Source organism: Ictidomys tridecemlineatus, chromosome 2 (assembly GCF_052094955.1).
Source record: "Ictidomys tridecemlineatus isolate mIctTri1 chromosome 2, mIctTri1.hap1, whole genome shotgun sequence".
Classification (NCBI taxonomy): Eukaryota; Metazoa; Chordata; class Mammalia; order Rodentia; family Sciuridae; genus Ictidomys; species Ictidomys tridecemlineatus.
The window spans coordinates 225582714-225600526 of NC_135478.1; positions in this window are offsets into that span (position 1 = coordinate 225582714).

The window sequence follows — 17813 nt, forward strand, 5'->3', positions numbered from 1 at the left end:
TGGGTGGAGCCAGTGAAAACACTCTTGCCTTTAAGGAAACAGAAATACTCTCTAAAATTGAGTGGGAGCTTCCGTTTTGCCAAGTTGAAATATTGTGTCCCGGTGCCTGCTATAACACCAAGATTTTCAAAGTTCTATTATTTGTTTGAGGTCACATTGATTTTGCCCAACTGTAGACAAATGTCAGTGTCCTCAGCAGGTAGGCTAGGCTAGGCTGTGACACTCAGGGGCTGTGTGCATTTTCAACTTATGGTGTTTTCAACATGAGATGAGTTTGTCAGACATAACCGTACTGTAAGTTGAGGAGCATGTGTGTGTGTGTGTAAACCCACATATCCATATATAACATATATATATTAAAAACTCAGAGCTTTTTCTGATGCTTGTTAGGTGCAGGACAGGCTGAGTAAGCTGTCTGCAGGGCATGCCAAACAAAGTTAGCCGCAGGATGACCTGGCCACTCAAACCCTCTGTCTGGTTCTTTATGGACTATTTGCTTCAAGCCCAAAGGCCCAAGCCCCGGCTCAAGGCTGAACACTTAACCCCCCTTGTGCCAACAGGCAGCTTGCAGACCAGAGACCTCATTAGATTTGGGCTATAAAAACTCCCTCCTGCCGGGCCCTTCTCTCTCTTGCTTCCTCTGTCTCTCTTGCGCCCGCTTTCCCCCATCCCCTCTCTCTCTCTTTCTCTCTTTTCTCCTCTGTTGCACTGCTGCAATAAAGCTCTCTTGGTCACTCTGAGTGTTGTGGTCACTTTTCTTTCAATGCTATGATGTAAGACAAATTCAAGTTTAACTTATTAAGACATTGCAAAAATAATACCAGGAGATGAAAAGAATAGCATCCTGACTCTTACACAAATGCATTCAACTGTCAGGAAAAACGACTTAGGATATATTAAAAAATAGAAAATGTAAAAAAACAAGTAAAGTAGTTATTGCGGTCAGCCTCAGGGTCACAGCTTCCTCTTCTGAAGTTCACATATTGTGCACTTACATCACGGGTGCCCCAATATGTAAATAGAACCAAATAGCCTTCTAAAGAGGCAAAGGTGGAAAGCTTGTCAAATCTTTACTTCATGTCACCACACACTGCAGACAGCTTTGCCCTCCATCTCTGGAAAGCACTGCATCTTACTAAAACAAATATGAAATTTCTCGGTCACTGTTGGCTCCTGGTCCAGCAGCTCTTCCCCTGTGTGTCTAAAGACACTTCCCCCATAAGTCTGAAAAAAGGCACAAGCCACCAGCTTCTCCCAGGAAACTCCTCCCTTCAGTCAAGCGTCGGTGTGGGGACAGACACTGCCCCTGGCCCTGCCTGTCTTCGCAGGACTGGCAGATCTCGGGTGATGAAAGCAGTGGGGGATCAGCGGGGACACCCAACCTGCCACCTAACACGGCGGCCTTAGTTCATTCCATGTTCAGCACAGCTTCCTTCCGGTTTCCTGCTCTGCTTTGGGGTATTGCTCAGGCTTCCTGGATTGTCCCTCTCCTTTCTCACCCAAATAGGGTCTGCATGAATAGGAAGATCTGGTGCCTGCACCCCTGGGACTATGACAAGGAATCTAGAGAGTTTGTAGCTCCACACCCATTGGTTTTTGATGAAGTAGTCTTTGGCTTCCCAGGTGCTCAGGAAAACTGTCTTCTGCAGCTGGGGTGGGGCAGACTGTAAGGAAAGAAAACGGGTGCGAAAGCACTCCTGAAGCTGGATCCCCCAAAGAAGCACTGACCCAACTCTCAACAGAGTTGAACGCCATGCCCAAAAGAGACCTTCACTGTCCTCCCCTCTGGTTCTTGTTGCTGTAGTAAGACAGCCACAGACATTCAGTCTTTTTTATTGCTTGCCTGAAGACTCCGCTATAAGCTTCCAGACAGGACTGTGCCGTCAATAGAGAAGGACTCTCTTGGAGCTTCATGCAGAGAATTGTACTAGGTCCTGTACTAGTCTTGGTCCTCTAGAGGAACAGGATTTTGTGATTTATTAGGTTGGCTTACAGGATCAGAAGACAGTTCCACATGGCCAACTGCAGGCTGAGATGCCAAGAAACCCGTGACAGCTCAGTCCGAGAAGCTGGAGCCTCAGAGAAAGAGGGACCAATGAGGCAGCCCCAGTCTGACTGAAGGCCTGCAGACCCCCTGGAGAACCGCTGATCCGAGTGGGCTTTGGAGAGAAGGGCCTGGAACCTGATGTGATCGCAGCGGCCATCCAAGCACCCTTTCAAGAAGCATCAAGCTTGGGTCTGCGTCAGCTTTCTCCTTCCTCCACATTGTGTCCCATCCAACCCCCTAGCCTACTGGACAGGGCCACCCACATTCAGGAAGGGTCTCCTCCCTCAGTTGGCTGTCCCATATGTCAATCATTTCTGAAAACACCCTGCATCTACAGTTCCAGAAGTGTCTCCGTCTTGGGCATCCATTGATCCAATGAAGCCCACAATCCAGATGAAGCCTCACAGTTATCCTCAGCTATTGTTCCTTCACAGATATCCTGAACTATGGGTTCTCCAGGGGGTCTGCAGGCCATCATTGGTCTCTCTCTTTCTGAGGCCCCAGCTTCTTGGACTGAGCTGCTGCTGACTCCTTGGCATCTCCAGCCTGCAGTTGGCCATGTGGAAGTGTCTAGGGACAGGTTTCCAAGACCGCAACACTTAGCCAACTTTCACGCTGTGCCAGTGAACTCAGCCTGGATTTCCAGGATTCTTTCCATCTGAAAGCAGATGTTCTTGAAATCAGATTACTGACCCAAGATCTGGTAGAATAAGAATTAATAACAAAGTATTGAATGAAACATTTAAGAAATATTCTTGTGGTTAGTTGTTTGGAATACTATTGGTATTATTTCTAGCAGTCTATCTCTCACAATTAAGTAGACTATGTACTCAGAAACATACTTTATATACAACCAGAGATATGAAACATTGTGCTGTATATGTGTAATAAGTTGTAATGCATTCTGCTATCATTTGTTTTTTTAAAAAATCAATAAAAACGAAACTACTTATTATTGTGTGTTTTCCACTAGCTCTCAAAATTCAAAAACAAATACTTGTGCTGAGTCTTCTTATTTTTCAAGGTTATATAATCATATGTTCGGTATCAGATGGGCACAATGGTGCCCACCTGTAATCCCAGTTACTCAAGAGGCTGAGGCAGAAACATCACAAATTCAAGGCCAGCTTCAGGGACTTAGTGAGACCCTGTCTCAAGATAAAAAGACCTGTGGAGGTAGCTCAGTGGTAAAACATCTCTGGGTTCAACCCCCAGTACCAAAAAAAAAAAAATCTATACTGTTTTAAGTGAAGATATAACCACACAAAGCAATTTTGCATCAACACTGTATCTAGAGTGTGATATTTGATGGACACTATGCCTATAATCTGAGTGGTTCAGGAGGCTGAGGCAGGATAATTGCATGTTCAAAATCTGTCTCAGCAACACAGCAAAGCCCTAAGCAACTCAGTGAGACCCTCTCTCAAAATAAAATGTAAAATATAAAAGTTATGGGGATATAGCTCAGGGGCTAAGTGCCTTTGGCTTCAATCCCTGGTACCATAAAAAAAAAAAATCACTCCTAAGGAACAGTGGTGATGTTACTGGTGGAGCTAATGTCTCCAAACCCCCATCACAATATCAATGAGGCACCTGGCTTCCAGGGTCCCAGTCTATCAGGCATTAAGTCCACTCCAAGGCAGACCTCAAGAAAAGGGAAATTCATGCAGATTTATCGAAACTGCATGCCAAATTTACTGGGGGAAAATAGTTTCTTTCCTATATTGTGATAGAAGAACAAATAATAGAGTTTTTAAAAGCCTAATTCTAGATTTTGGAAATTTTGGAAAATCTCCAAATAGAAGTTAATTCTTTGTGCTTGGTAGTTACCTAATATTCTTTGTCGGGGAATAGCACCCACACGTCTGGCCAGATGCAACTTGAAATCTCAATGATGAGAGAGGCAACTCTGGCTTTCTCAGGAGGTCATTTGAGACCCTGCCAGAGGCTGTGCCTTAGGGACCTTGCCTTTCCCAGGTTTTCTACTCTGTAGTTGCCGCCATCCCTCTTGTTTGACCTTGACTTCCTCCTATAAATAAAGCATTCTCGGCTTTCTTACAACTGAAGGATGCTATAGATCAAAACTTAGCAAGGGATAAAGGAACCATTGCAGCCTACATCTCAGCATAACATGGCATGAAAACTTTTATTTCCTATAAACCTTCATATCTTCAAGAAATGAACCACAAATGGTTTATTGTGAATTCGTTTGTACATAGAAAAACATGTATCTTAGCTCGGCCACAATCATTTCCTGCCTCACCTCCTCCTCATTCTGTCTCCTCTGTCACTCACGTTTGTGGTCAGACCACAGGAAGAAAGGCCAGGTAATAGGGCCCATGTCCCCTTCCTTGTACTGCTAACGCATTCAGCAGAACTGGAGGAGGAGGGTTGGGCCAAGAAGAAATACCACCATGAAGGTCCAACCCACACAGTGGCCTCATTCAGAGCAAGCACAACAGTTGAACTTCTGACTCTGACTCAAGTGCTTAATAGGTTTGGATGCCTTTCTAGGTCCTACCAATTCTATTCTCAAAACCAAGTAGCTAGTAACCAGCTGAGCAGACTCATTATTTTTGACTACTGTTTATTGTGGGAAAAAAATGACTTGAGGCCAGATGCAGTGGCACTGGCCTGCAATACCAGCAGTTTGGGAGGCGGAGGCAGGAGGATCACAAGTTCAAAACCAGACTCAGCAAGTTAGCAAGGCCCTGTCTCAAAAATAAAAAGGGCTGGGGATGGGGAGCACACCCCTGCCACCTGAAATTGAGCCCTGGACTCCCTCTCATTACCTTGATCTTTCAACCACCTTTTCCAATGAGAGAGCCACAATGACTAGATAGGCCACCAGCCTCAGAGTGACCCAGGTCTACTGTGCTATTGGTCATGGAGCTGCTGATGTCCTCTACCAGTTTGTCCATAATCGTCACAAAGGTTTTGAAGATGGCATTAGTGGGTTCGGACCAAGTGATCACTCTCACAACAATTCTCTTCTGAGATGTTGACAGGTGCACCACTCTCCCGGGCATCTTCTTAACTCACTCTGCTTTCCTTCCAACAATACTGCCAACTTCCTTTCCACACATAAGTAGTCGAATGGTGACAGTGACATTTATTCACCTTCAGTCACACCTGTGTCCATGTCAAGCAGGGTTATGGGGAGCAGGACTTTGAGTGGTCAAGGCTTTGGTCACTGTTGTGGGTGGAAATCAAAATCTGCAGGGGTGAGGCAACTGAGGGGGGGAGGAGGGGGGAGGGGAAGGATGGGAGTCGGGAAAGGAACAATGGGGCAGGCGGAAGGCGAGAGGGGGCCTTTGGGCAGGTGGAAGAAGAGGGGTTGGAGGAGGAGGAGGAGGAGGAAGGGGAAAGAGCCCCGGGGCTCACTGCAACTGCTTCAGCTGCTGGCTCTGCTGGTCTGGGCTGCAGCTCTTTTATTTTGGCTCCTGTTCCAGAGCTTTCGGTCCATTGTCAGCCCATGGCCCTGTGGCTTTGGGCTGTGATGGCACAGTACACGGTGGCAGGAACACATGGCAGAGAAGGCCTGTTCACCTCTGGTGGCCAGGAAGCAGAGAGAGAAACATCTCCTCACGCTCCCCACGACCTAACTTCTTCCTTCCAGTAGGCCCCCACCTCCCAGCAGCACTGGGGACCGGATCTTCAACACGTAAGTCTCTGGGGGACACTTTTCCAAACTATAGTATTCTTCCTCTGACCCTGAAAAATCTCATGCCCATTACATAATGCAAAGTGCATTTAATCCCTCTCCAAGAATTCCCAAAGTCTTCATAATTCCAGCATTGCTCACACCTCCAATTTTAAGGTCTCCTCTGAGACTCAAAGCAAACTCAGTTACAAGTCCCTCTAAAACCAAAAGAACAAATTAAATATTTCCAAGATATATTTGCACAGGAAAACAGTCCACTCCCAAAAGGGAGCAAAAGGAAAATAATGCATAATAGATCAAAACAAGACCAAAACCCAGCAGGGCATGTATTAACTCCTATGGCTTCCTGTCTGGCACCCGGGGAACACAGTGCTGTGACATCTACTTCCACAGGCTTGGGCAGCCCCACCAGCCTGACTGCCTGAAGCTCATATGGCCACTCTCCTGGGCTGGCTCTGCTGGCTGCCTGCAGCTTCCCTTGGCAGATCTTCCACATTCCTAACATCTCCAACCTCCTGAGGCCTCCACTGTAGCTTCAGTTTCACACATCACCCTGTCTACGGGATTCTGACCCTAACATATATTACTGCCCTCTAGGCTTTCCTTTAATCTTGGAGGCAGTCTCTACGACCCCATAACTCTTGATTCTGTATGCCTGCAAAACCAGCATCACATAGACAATGCTAAGCTTTGTCACCTGTGTGAACTGTCCCTGGATCTGCTCTCACTATGGCTGTAGTGGCTTTTCTCAGCCCTGATGGCTGAGCATGGAGAAATAAACCTGGGGAAATAATGACCTAGGCAGCCCTGTGCGAGCAGGGTTCCCTGGCACTCTCTTCTCACATCAAGTCTTTGAAATAATGTACACTTTTACATCCTTGGCCCTGTGATGGGGGGTTTGCTGATTCCTGAGATGCCCTCAAGATATATTTCCGATTGTCCTGGTGCAAAGTCATTGGCTTTTTATTCTTTCTCCTGCCTCTGGTTTATTTGTACAGATATTATAGGATGACATCAGCCCCTGCAGATAGGGGGCTGGGGGTCACATCAGTCCTTCTGCCCTCTCATTCACAGACAGAGGCCTTTACTATGGAGACTTTACGGGGATCTGGGCACCTTTGGAAGCCTGAGCTGGAGCCTAGGCCTTGATCCTTGAGTGGCAGAGCTTGCAGCCCTTAGTAGTGTGGGCACAAGCATGCTTCCTGAGCTTGGGGTGGGCAGTGCATGCCAGTTTCTTGAATTATTTATATATTATGGACATGAATCCTTTACCAGATGAACCGTTTGCAAATATTTTTTCCCATTCTGTGGGCTTTCTCTTCATTCTGTCATTTGCTGTGCAGAAGCTTTTTGGTTGGATGTTATCTCATTTGTCAAGTTTTCCTTTTGTTTGCTTTGCTTAGGAGTCATATCCAAAAAATCATAGTCTGTGCCAATGTCTTCAAGTGTTTCCCATAAGCTTTCTTCTAATAGTTGTGGAATTTCAGGTCTTTGATCCAATAGGTCTAACCACTGACTACTTAGGTCTTTGATCCATTTTGATTTGATTTTTTGTACAGGGTGAGAGATAGGGGTCAAATTCCAATCTTCTCCATGTTGTCCTACCAAGAAACCTGTACTTTCCTAAATGCATGCTTTTCGTGTCTTTGTTGGAAACCAGTTGACTATAGGTTCTTGGGTTTATTTCTGGGGTTTCTATACTGTTCCACTAAACTGTGTGCCTGTTTTATGCAAATACCATGCTGTTTGGATTACTATGATTTTATAGTATGTCTTAAAATTAGGTTTTGTGATACCTTCAGCTTTCTTCTTTCTGTTCAAGATTATTTTGATTATTCAGGGCCTTTTGTGCTTCCATATGAATTTTAGGATTTTTTTTTAGTTCTGTGAAGCATGTAATTGATGCTTTGATGGGAATTTATTGAATCAATAAATGGATTTGGGTGGTATGGACACTTTCACAATATTAATTCTTCCAATCCATGAACACGTTAAGCATCTCCATCTTTTGAGGGACCTTCCTTTCCTTTCACATTCTTTCACTTCTATAGTTAAACTTATTTCTAGATATTTTGGGTACCTCCTTGGGACACAATTTCTTTCATTTTAATGGATGATATAGTCAATCCCTAGACCTTGGATAGAGGTTATTCTAGCCCAGGATCTGTAGTGGTAGGACTTCAGAGCTTATATCTTTTACAAAATACTGACCATTCAAGAGGAATGGGCTGCAGATTGCAGCAGAAAGCCTCCCAGAGGACACCCAGTATTTAAGGATTTGAATGGGTAACGCTTCTGCCCAGCTACTTTGGTCTTTTTCAGTTCCTTTGACCTCTTCTACGTGTGCCGTTTCCTCTGCCTGACTACTCTCCTGGTGGAAAATGTTTACTCATGAGAGAGGATGGATATTTCAGGGTGAGTGGGCAGCAGGCACATGTTTTGTCAGAGAGGAATTTCAGCATCATCAGGTCATACAGGGTAAGACAGTTAGTTCTCTGCTCTCCCCGAGGACAGATCTTGCCTCAGTAGCAGCCCTGGATTGTGAGGTTTCCCTTTAAATTCTAAATTCAAAACAGTTATTTTTCACACTTGGCAAAACACCCCAAACCAAGATCTTCTCAAGACATAGCTGAACTCAGAGAGAATAAAAATAAAAATGAAAGAAACTTTCTTGTAGAGTGGTTGGAGGGGAAAAAGGTTTTTGTTTTGTTTGTTTTATAATTACAGACCCAGAATTTATTTTATACCTTGTTTTTTTTATTTTTTTACTTTTATGTGGTGCCAGGGATTGAACCCAGTGCCTCATGCATGCTAGGCTAGCACTCTACCACTGAGCCACAACCCTGGCCGGAAAAAGGTTTTGACAAGGTTCTGAGAAGAAGAAAGAGAGTGGGTGAGAACCCAGTGAAATCACCTCAAAGGGTCAAGCCAGGGCTCCTCTCTAGGTCAGTTTGACCACAATTGCTCTGTTTGCATGCACTAAAAGGATGAGGTGGATGGAGAGGCAGAGGAAGCAGAGGGCCCCAATAAAGCAAGCAGAATTCACCTCATGTAAGGCACATGAGGGAGAAGGCTTTTTATTCCATAATTCACATAACACACATAACCCATCTCTGACTGCTGAGAGCCATAGCCAAGTAGGAATGATGCATGGTTGAAAGGTGACACCAGCAAGCCATTTAGATGATATGATTATGTTAAGATCGGCATTCAAATGGATATTAGACCCCTGCTGTCCACCTCTGCCTGCTACTTTGGAGCTCTAGCAGGACTCCCTGAGAGTTCCCATTGGTTGGGGAAGTGCGGTAGGAGGGATTTCCGGAAGAGGGATTTGTCTGTTGGTGTAGTGTGGCCCAGGAGAACGCTGCCTGTGTGGTTTGGATATTTCCCAGGAGAGTGCATGGCATTGGCGGGAGTTTTGGAAATAAAGTTTGTTCCTGCTTGAGTGGCTGGTGATTTTGTGCCAAGCCAATCTGCGGCATCTGACCATGACATAGCTCAGTCCAACCCTGCATCAAATTTCCATTTTTAATAAGAAAAATTTCAGGATCCAAACATAAAAATAAGACCCTGTACAAATCATCTACCTATATCTGCAATATTACTTCTGTACAATCTGACTTGTACAGAAGTCCAATTTAGGAGCTAGCCATCCTTGACTTCCTTTAGGATCCAGCCATCCTGGACCTCCTTTTGTTACTTGTGAGCTCCCTGCCATCACATTGTATATTCTGTTTCTTCTTCCTGGAAACACTTGTAATTCCACACAGAAGCTGGAGCTGAACAACTAGAAACTGGCTGCTGTGGTTTATTTAAGGGGGTACATCAAAGGCAGGAATAAGGTATCAGGGGTGGAATCTTGCTTCATGGTGTCTTGCAGTCAGCAGGCTGACTGGCATCTTGGCAGGTCACCCCCTTCTCAGAGGGGCTGTGTGGGACCTGGGACAGAGCCTGAATAGGGTTCACAATGTCTCTGGGCAGTCCACCAGAGGAAATGTCCATGGGAACTTCCCAGACACCAGATTCTCCTATTCATTAGGCTGTGACGCCGATGTGGTCCACACATGGATGGCTCTCGACAGGGGTATATATTTTGTATCTGGCAAGTGGAGTCTCTCTCTCTCTGCTTCCTTATTATCATGAGAGCCACCTCCCTCCACCACTGTCTTCCACATGATGTTCTGCCTCACCTTGAGCCCCTAGGAATGGAGCCTGCTGCCTATGGATTGAGACCTCTGAAACTGTGACCCCCACGTACACTTTTCCTCCTCTACAGCTGTTCTGGTTGGGTCTTTTAGTCACAGCAGTGAAAAGGCTGACTAAAACGGTATATTTGAAAAAAGGCATGAAATTTTTATACATCAAATTATAATGAATAAAAATCTTTAAAATCATGGTGAGAAGTGAACTGATTATATAAACTTTCCTGTGGGAGAATTATAAAAACTTGGAAAAAATTATATCTATATAAAGATACTGAAAGCATGTAAAAGGAGACAAATGAAGAGAGTTTTTCTTTAAAAAAAACAAAACAAAACAAAACAACAACAACAAAAAAAAAACCCTGCAGGTATTTCTATTAATATTGGGCAAAAAGGAGACTTGCTTCTATTTAGTATTTAGTGAGCTCCTAACTAACATGGTAAGGAAAAAAAACACAAGTTTGAGCATTGATAAAAAAGAAAAATAATTTTCAGACAGATTATCATAAATAAAAGTAGAGCAATGGGTCTCAATACAAAAATCAACATTTTAAAAAGCTATGGCACTTCTATAGTCTGACAACAAATAACAAACAGAAAATTAAAATTAAATAATAAATGCCAGAAAGCTTCCTTGTGAAATCTAAATGGCAAAACAAGGAGCAGAATTACACCCTCCTTGCCCCATGTGAAACAACCCAGAAAACAGGCAAGATGTGTAAGATAACCGTGCTCAACACACTGAACATCAGGTAACAAAAGAATCATCACTGAGAGTCAAAAACAAGGCAAGACCACAGCTGCCCAGGTTCCGCCTTGAGTTTCCCAGCCACAGCACAGAGACAGTGAGTCTCAGGCCATGTACCGACTGCCAAGGCCTCCTGACTCCTGGTGCTCCTGCTTTCATAGACACTCCTCACTGGAATGTGGAAGGGACCCACAGCCCACTTCTGACCTGCAGGCCGTGGCGGACTTGAAGGAATGCCACTCCAGTCCAAGTCCACCTGGCTTCAAGACCTGCTCCCTCTCCTGCTGGAGGGGAAGCATCTCCACACTGAAAACTTCCTGTGGACAGGGCCAGTTGGTAGGAACTGTAGGTGGTCTCTAAAACTTGAGTGTCACCTCCAGCTAACAGCCAGTGAAACAGCAGAGTCCTGTGTCCTAGAGTCACACAGAAGTGAATTCTGCCCCTAACCGGAGGGTGCAGCTCTTTTCCCAGCCATGCCATGCATAAGGCTTCAGCCTGGCCGCAGCCTGGGAAAACACGGAAGCAGAAAATGCAGCTGAGCTGAGCTAAACTGCGGACCCACAGAGATTGTGAGATAAAGTATGCTGTTTGGGGTTGCTCTGTTTGTGGTGGTTTGTTCTGCGGTACTAAAAACTAACGTGTAAAGGGGAGAGTCCAGCAGAGTTTATGATTTGAGATGATGCTGCTGGGATTCTGGAAAGACAGAAGTGGCCAGAGTGTACAGAGCAGAGTATGAGGAGAGGAGAGCACTGCACAGAAAGAGAACTCCAGACACCTGTGGAGAGGGCCTTGAGTCTTCAGTGCAGTATGATCAGCATGTGCATGTGATAAAACTCCCTGTGGTCAAGGAAAGAACCACCCCAGGATGCTAAACCATGAGAACAGACAGTACACCCCATCTTAACCACAAGGCAGAGAGGCAAGCACTCAAGAGTGTTAGAGGAAATAGTGTCCTGAACTTATGTGGGAGCAGGAAAGACTTCTGTCTTACCAAACGTAAACGCTTATGATTTATGGGGCATTGAGTACAGTGCACAGAAGACCCGTGCCTCAGACAGGGAATAGTGAGTCCAAAATTGAAAATTTCTCAGGTCTGCCTAAAAATCTTGAAAGCAAGGCCTAAAACATCAAACTCTTTCCACATGACTCAATACATTCCAGGAAAAAAGTCCAAGAATATTTATAAAAGTAAAAAAATATTTAGCACATATCACGGTTGAAACCAGATGCCTGGCATTAAATAAAATTACCAAACATGAAAAATAACACCGGTTAATCAATAGAACGTGATATCAACCAAGATCTAGCATAAATGTTAAAATAAGCAGACAAAGGTATTGAAACAATTAATACAGGTGTGAAATATATGGTCAAACCATTAGGTAGGGAAACTCAAGACATAAAAAGACTCAAATTTAACTTCTGGAAATGAAAACATGATATAGATGTGAAAAGGACACTGCATAGAACTACTAGACTACTAGAAAAACAAAAACTTAGTGAATTTGAAGACAGAGCAATGCAAACATTTCAACAGAGAAAACATAGAGGAAAAAACAGCCTCAATGGGACAACCCCAAGTAGACCATGTTCAAAAAACTGGACTCACTAAAAAGAAAATGTATTAACAGAAGAAATGTCCATTAAAAACAATGGCCAAAATATATAAATTAGAAAAGAACTATAAACTACACTCCCAAAAGGGTCAAAACACCTCAAGCAAATAAAACACAAAGAAATCTATGTAGAGGTACATTGTAATAGCTTGCTAGAAAATTAGAGATAAAGGGAAAATCTTTAAAGAAGCCAGGGATAATATATATCTTGCATTCAGAAGAAAAAGACAAACTTGGCAGCATTTTTTTTTTTTGCAGAATTAATGTGAGAGAGGAGACCTGAAAAAATATCTTTAAAATATTGGAAGAAAATCTGTCAAAATTAAATGATCTTACAAAATTATTTTTCAAAAATGAAAGCAGATATCTTTGCAGATTTACTAGAGCTAAAAGAATCCATCACTAGCAAAGATGAACTATTAAAAAATATTCAAGAATGAGAATGATATCAGAGAGAACTTTGGATCTATACAAAGGAATTAAGATAATCAGAAATGGTAACAACATGGATAAATATTTAGGGTAGTTTTCTTATTAGTTAAATTCCTTTAAATATAATTGACTTGAAGCTATAATAATAATATAAAGTGAGATTTAAAATATACATAAAAATAAATTATATGCAATGATAGGACATAAATCAGAAAAGGACAAATTATACTATTTAAATATTTATACCTCCACCATCTGGATTGCCTTGGGTAAAAAAAAAAAATCTATCTTCTCTCAATCTGTTTTCTCACCTGGAGAAGATAGACAATGAAATTATTATTTCAGAATTAAATGAGGTCATCAATGTAAAAGAAAATTATGCTCCATGTTCAGCAGTATATCACTTAAAAGTAGACTGAGGCCAGTTGAAAGTATTTTCTGCCAGCCCTAAGCCTACAGCTTCTCCCTGAAAGGAGTCTGTCTACATATCAAGCACCCCAACTTCTACAGCTCCTTGTTTAATGGAATTCACTGGTAAAGCGCTGGGATCTGGAGTTTTATTTGTGGAATGCTCTTTCATTACAAATTCAGTTTTTAAACAACACATATTAAGGCTGTTCTGATTTTTAGTATTTTCTCTTATGCTCATTTTGATAAGTTGTTCCTATAAAGGAATTTGCCTTCTATATTAAAGTTATTAGATTTTTTTGCATGAATTAATAAAATCTAATTATCCCCTTAATAGATACAAGAACTACAATATCTTTCCTCTTTGATTCTGATATTGGTGATTTGTGCTTATCTATTTTGGGCTTGATCAACCTAACTGGAGCTTTATCAATTTTTTAAAAACTTTACCGAGATCTAACTTTGATATTCCTGTGTTGTATTTTCTGTATCCTACTTTTTCTGTGTGTTCTTTTTTTAAAATAATATTTTAGTTGTTGATGGACATAATACCTTTATTTTATTTATTTATTTTTATGTGGTGCTGAGGATTGAACCCAGTGCCTCATGCACTCCAGGAAAGCACTCTGCCACTGAGCCACAATCCCAGCCCTACTGTGTGTTTTTAACAGTGTTTTTGCAGAAGTTTTTATTTTTATGAAATCCAACTTATCGATTTTAATCTCATGAACTTGCTGTTGGTGTTGTCTTTGAAAAGTTATTGCAAAATCCAAGGTTACCTAGATTTTCCCCAGTATTATCCTCTGGGAGTTTTGTAGTTTTGCATTTTACATGTACATCTATGATCCATTTTGAGTTAATGGTCTGGAATCACTTGTTGCAAAGACCATCCTTTCTCCATTAAATTACCTTTGCTCCTTTGTCAAAAATCAGTTGTATATAACATAATTATAGTTACAGGTGGATTTAAGTCTATCATCTTGCTCCTCATTTTCATTACCTAGTCTTTTCTCTGTTCCTCTTTATCTCATTCTTTGGTATTAATTGAGTTCTAAAAAATTATTTCCTTTTATCTCTTTCGGCTCCTTTTTTTAAAAGTGGTTTCTATAGCACCTGAAGTATTTATTTTTAACTTATTACTCTCTCCCTAGAATATAAAGCACACCACTTCAAATGAAACAGAATCTGATATCAGCGTGCTTTCGTTGCAACCCCTACCCTTCTCATTTCATACTGACATTTTCACTTTTTTTTTTTTAAAGAGAGAGAGAGAATTTTTTTAAATATTTATTTTTTTTTAGTTCTCGGCGGAGACAACATCTTTGTTGGTATGTGGTGCTGAGGATCGAACCCAGGCCGCACACATGTCAGGCGAGCGCACTACCGCTTGAGCCACATCCCCAGCCCACATTTTCACTTCTTCTTGTGTTAAAAACCTCATAATAACAGATGTCCGTATGTAGAATAATAAATTTGACCCCTATCTCTCACCCTGCACAAAGTCAACTCAAAGTGAATCAAAGACCTAGGAATTAGACCAGAAACTCTGCAACTGTGAGATGAAAATGTGGCCCAACACTCCAACATATTGGTACAGGAACCAACTTCCTTAATAAGACACTTAAAGCACATGAAATAAAACCAAAAATCAATCAGTGGGATGGTATCAAATTAAAAAAGATTCTGCACAGAACCTTTATTTATTCATAAATAACTAGAGCCTTCCTTCTATTTATTCATAGTTTTTTAAATTAGTGATATGTATATATGCAAAATTCAATATGGTAACTTCATATATGTATATCGATAGTTTGATCAATTTCATTCCTGCCTCCCTGCCTCTTCCTATCCCTACTCCCTCCCCCTCTCTTCCTTTCTTTCTACTCCTCTGATCTCTCCTTTATTTTCATGGGGTTACCTACCCCCACCCCCTACCTTATTTTGGCCTAGCTTCCACAAATAAGAGAAAACACTTGGCTCCTGATTTTCTAAGCCTGGTTTTTTTCTCTTAGCATGATATTCTCCAGTTCCATCCATTTACCAGCAAATGCCACAATTTTATTCTTCCTTTTGGCTGAGTAAAACTCCATTATATATACATACCACATTGTCTTAATGTTTTCTCTATTGATGGGCATCTGGTTCCATAACTTGGCTATTGTGAATTACATTGCTATAAACATTGATGTGGCTGCACCGTTATAGTATACAGATCTTAAAATGTCTTTTAAAAAATATTTTTTAGGTGTAGATATCTTTTTAAAAATTATTTTTCAAGGTTAATTTTGCTGAATATAGAAATATTTGTGGATCCATTATTTTTCTTCATCCCTTTAAACATATTTTAATGATTTCTGGCTTGCATTTTTTTTCTTACAAAAAAAGCAGCCATTATTTTTATATTGTTCCCTTTTGTGTAATGTGTCATTTTTTCTCTGCTTAATTTTAAATTTTTCTTTCTTTCTTACTTTTTTGGTTTTCAGAAGTTTGACTGTAAAATGCCTGTGTTTATTTTTATTTGTTTGTTTTTCTACTTTAGATTCATGAATTTTTTTGAATTCACAATTGAGGATATTCATCAAATTTAAAAATTTTTGTTTCTTTGATGTTCAAATATTTCTATCCCATCCATTCTTTTCCAGTGACTGCTTGATATTATTCCAGTGATTTTTGGTGCCATGTAAATTATTTCAATTGTTTTCCTTTTTGTGCTTCAGTTTGAATAATTTCCCTTGATCTCTCTTCAAATTTATGCATCCTTTCTTCATTGTCCAACGTGCTACTAGGCCCATCCACTTAGGTTTAATTTAGATAGTATATATATTTCCTAGTTCAGAATTAATTCTTTGGGGTTTATATTCTGTCCCGAAATTCTTCATTTCTTAGCCCATTATATTTATTTTTCTGTGAATTTTTTTATCATATTTATTATGATTTTTAAGTCCTTATCTGGTAATCACACTGAATGGATCATCTGTGAATCTCATTGTACTAGTTAATATTCTGATTCTTTTTTCCTGATTCTTCATATGTCATATAAGCTTTTCTTGTATTTCAGACAATAACACTGATCCCTGAAGAATGTGCTGCTCTCTTCAGGTTATGTCTGGGGAAAGCAAGTTCATTTATCTGATGATCAGAGTAATCACCCATTTGCTCTAAAATTTGAGCTGAAACAGTCAAGGCCATGCCTAGGTTAGGGCAAGATATTTGATATCCCTACCTTAGTCACAGCTGGAGGTAGATTTGTAGGAGAAACACTGCAGACTCAGCAGTGGATGGGAAATGCTTCTGTCTCTTTAAGTTTTCATCATCAGGCCCTCCCTACCTTCCTGAGCTCTGGGGTCTGAGTGACTTCTTCTGTGAGCTAGGCCAAAGGAGCTTCCTGTGCTCACATCAGAAGGGAAAGCAGGAGGTCCTGCTTCTCAGAGCCACTCCAGAGCCTGTCACCAGGAAAGGTGAGCCTAAGTCTAGAGCTGGAGGGAGGAAGGAAGGACTGATCCCTGGGGAGGGTTCCTGCTGTGCTCCTGACTCTACTAAGCACTGTGCAGCCCACAAGGGCCATGTTTTGTCACTGTGCAGAGCAGCCAAGGCCGTGCTCCCAGGTTTTAATAGATGCTCCGAATTCCAAATAGAGCAAGTTCAGAGAAGGTTGGGGAGCATCTTCCCCAAGCACACACATTATGGGAATTATGGGAACTAAAACCTGTCTCTTCACCCGGTGAGTGCTGGATCTGCTTCCAAGAACAAAGCACAATTTAAAAGACATGAAACATCCCCAGGTTGTATATTCAGCAAAGGCAAAGGATATTTCTGTGGCCCATGAGCAATCTCACCTTGGGGCAGCGAGTTACTATGTGGAAACCTGGGTACACCTGAACTCTCCACCTCATGACCACAGCAGGGGCCTTCAGGAGACATCTAAATCAGGACCTTGGTCTCCTACCCCTCACCCTCAATGTCCCTTAATCATCTGTTCCCTAATTCAAGCTTTTCCCACTCCAGCTGCAGAGACACCTCAATTTCCTCATCTATACAATGAAAGGATTTGAAAGATAACTGATTTCCAACTCTGAGTTATGGACTGACTACATCAGAAGGATCCCATTCTTTGAATCAGAATCTCTAATGGTGGGTGGGAGAAATGTGTATTTTGACAGAACACTAAGGTCATTTGAAAAACAAGTTTGGGAGGAAAGAAAATAATGAATTTTGACGTCTCCTCAAGTATTAAGAATATAGATTTGCACGTTTTATATTTGTGAATAATTAAGAACCACTTTCACCTCAGATGTCAGTGCGGCTTATCTCTCTCTTAAAAACTATTTAAAATAATATCAACCCCATTTGAAACTCTGTGAAAGTCCCACTGGCCTGGGTCCCCTCCAACATGCTCTACCACTTTCAGCTTTATCAGAGACTTCATCATCAGCTAAATTCTTCATCTTGTTCTATAATCTTGTGGCTGTTTCTTCATTTCCTGTTCATCACAGGAGTTTGTGGATTTCTATATGCAATACAATCAGCCACACAAATCCTGTGGGCTGAACTTCAGGGGAGAACTTGGGGAGATGGCCAAGGAGCTCCTGCAGCCTAGAACACCTTAGGGTTGAACGCAGCAAATCCATTCTCATAGACCCTCAGCCAGAGGCAAGCTGTTCAGCCCTCTCTCTCTCTGCTCTCCTTTGTGTTGATG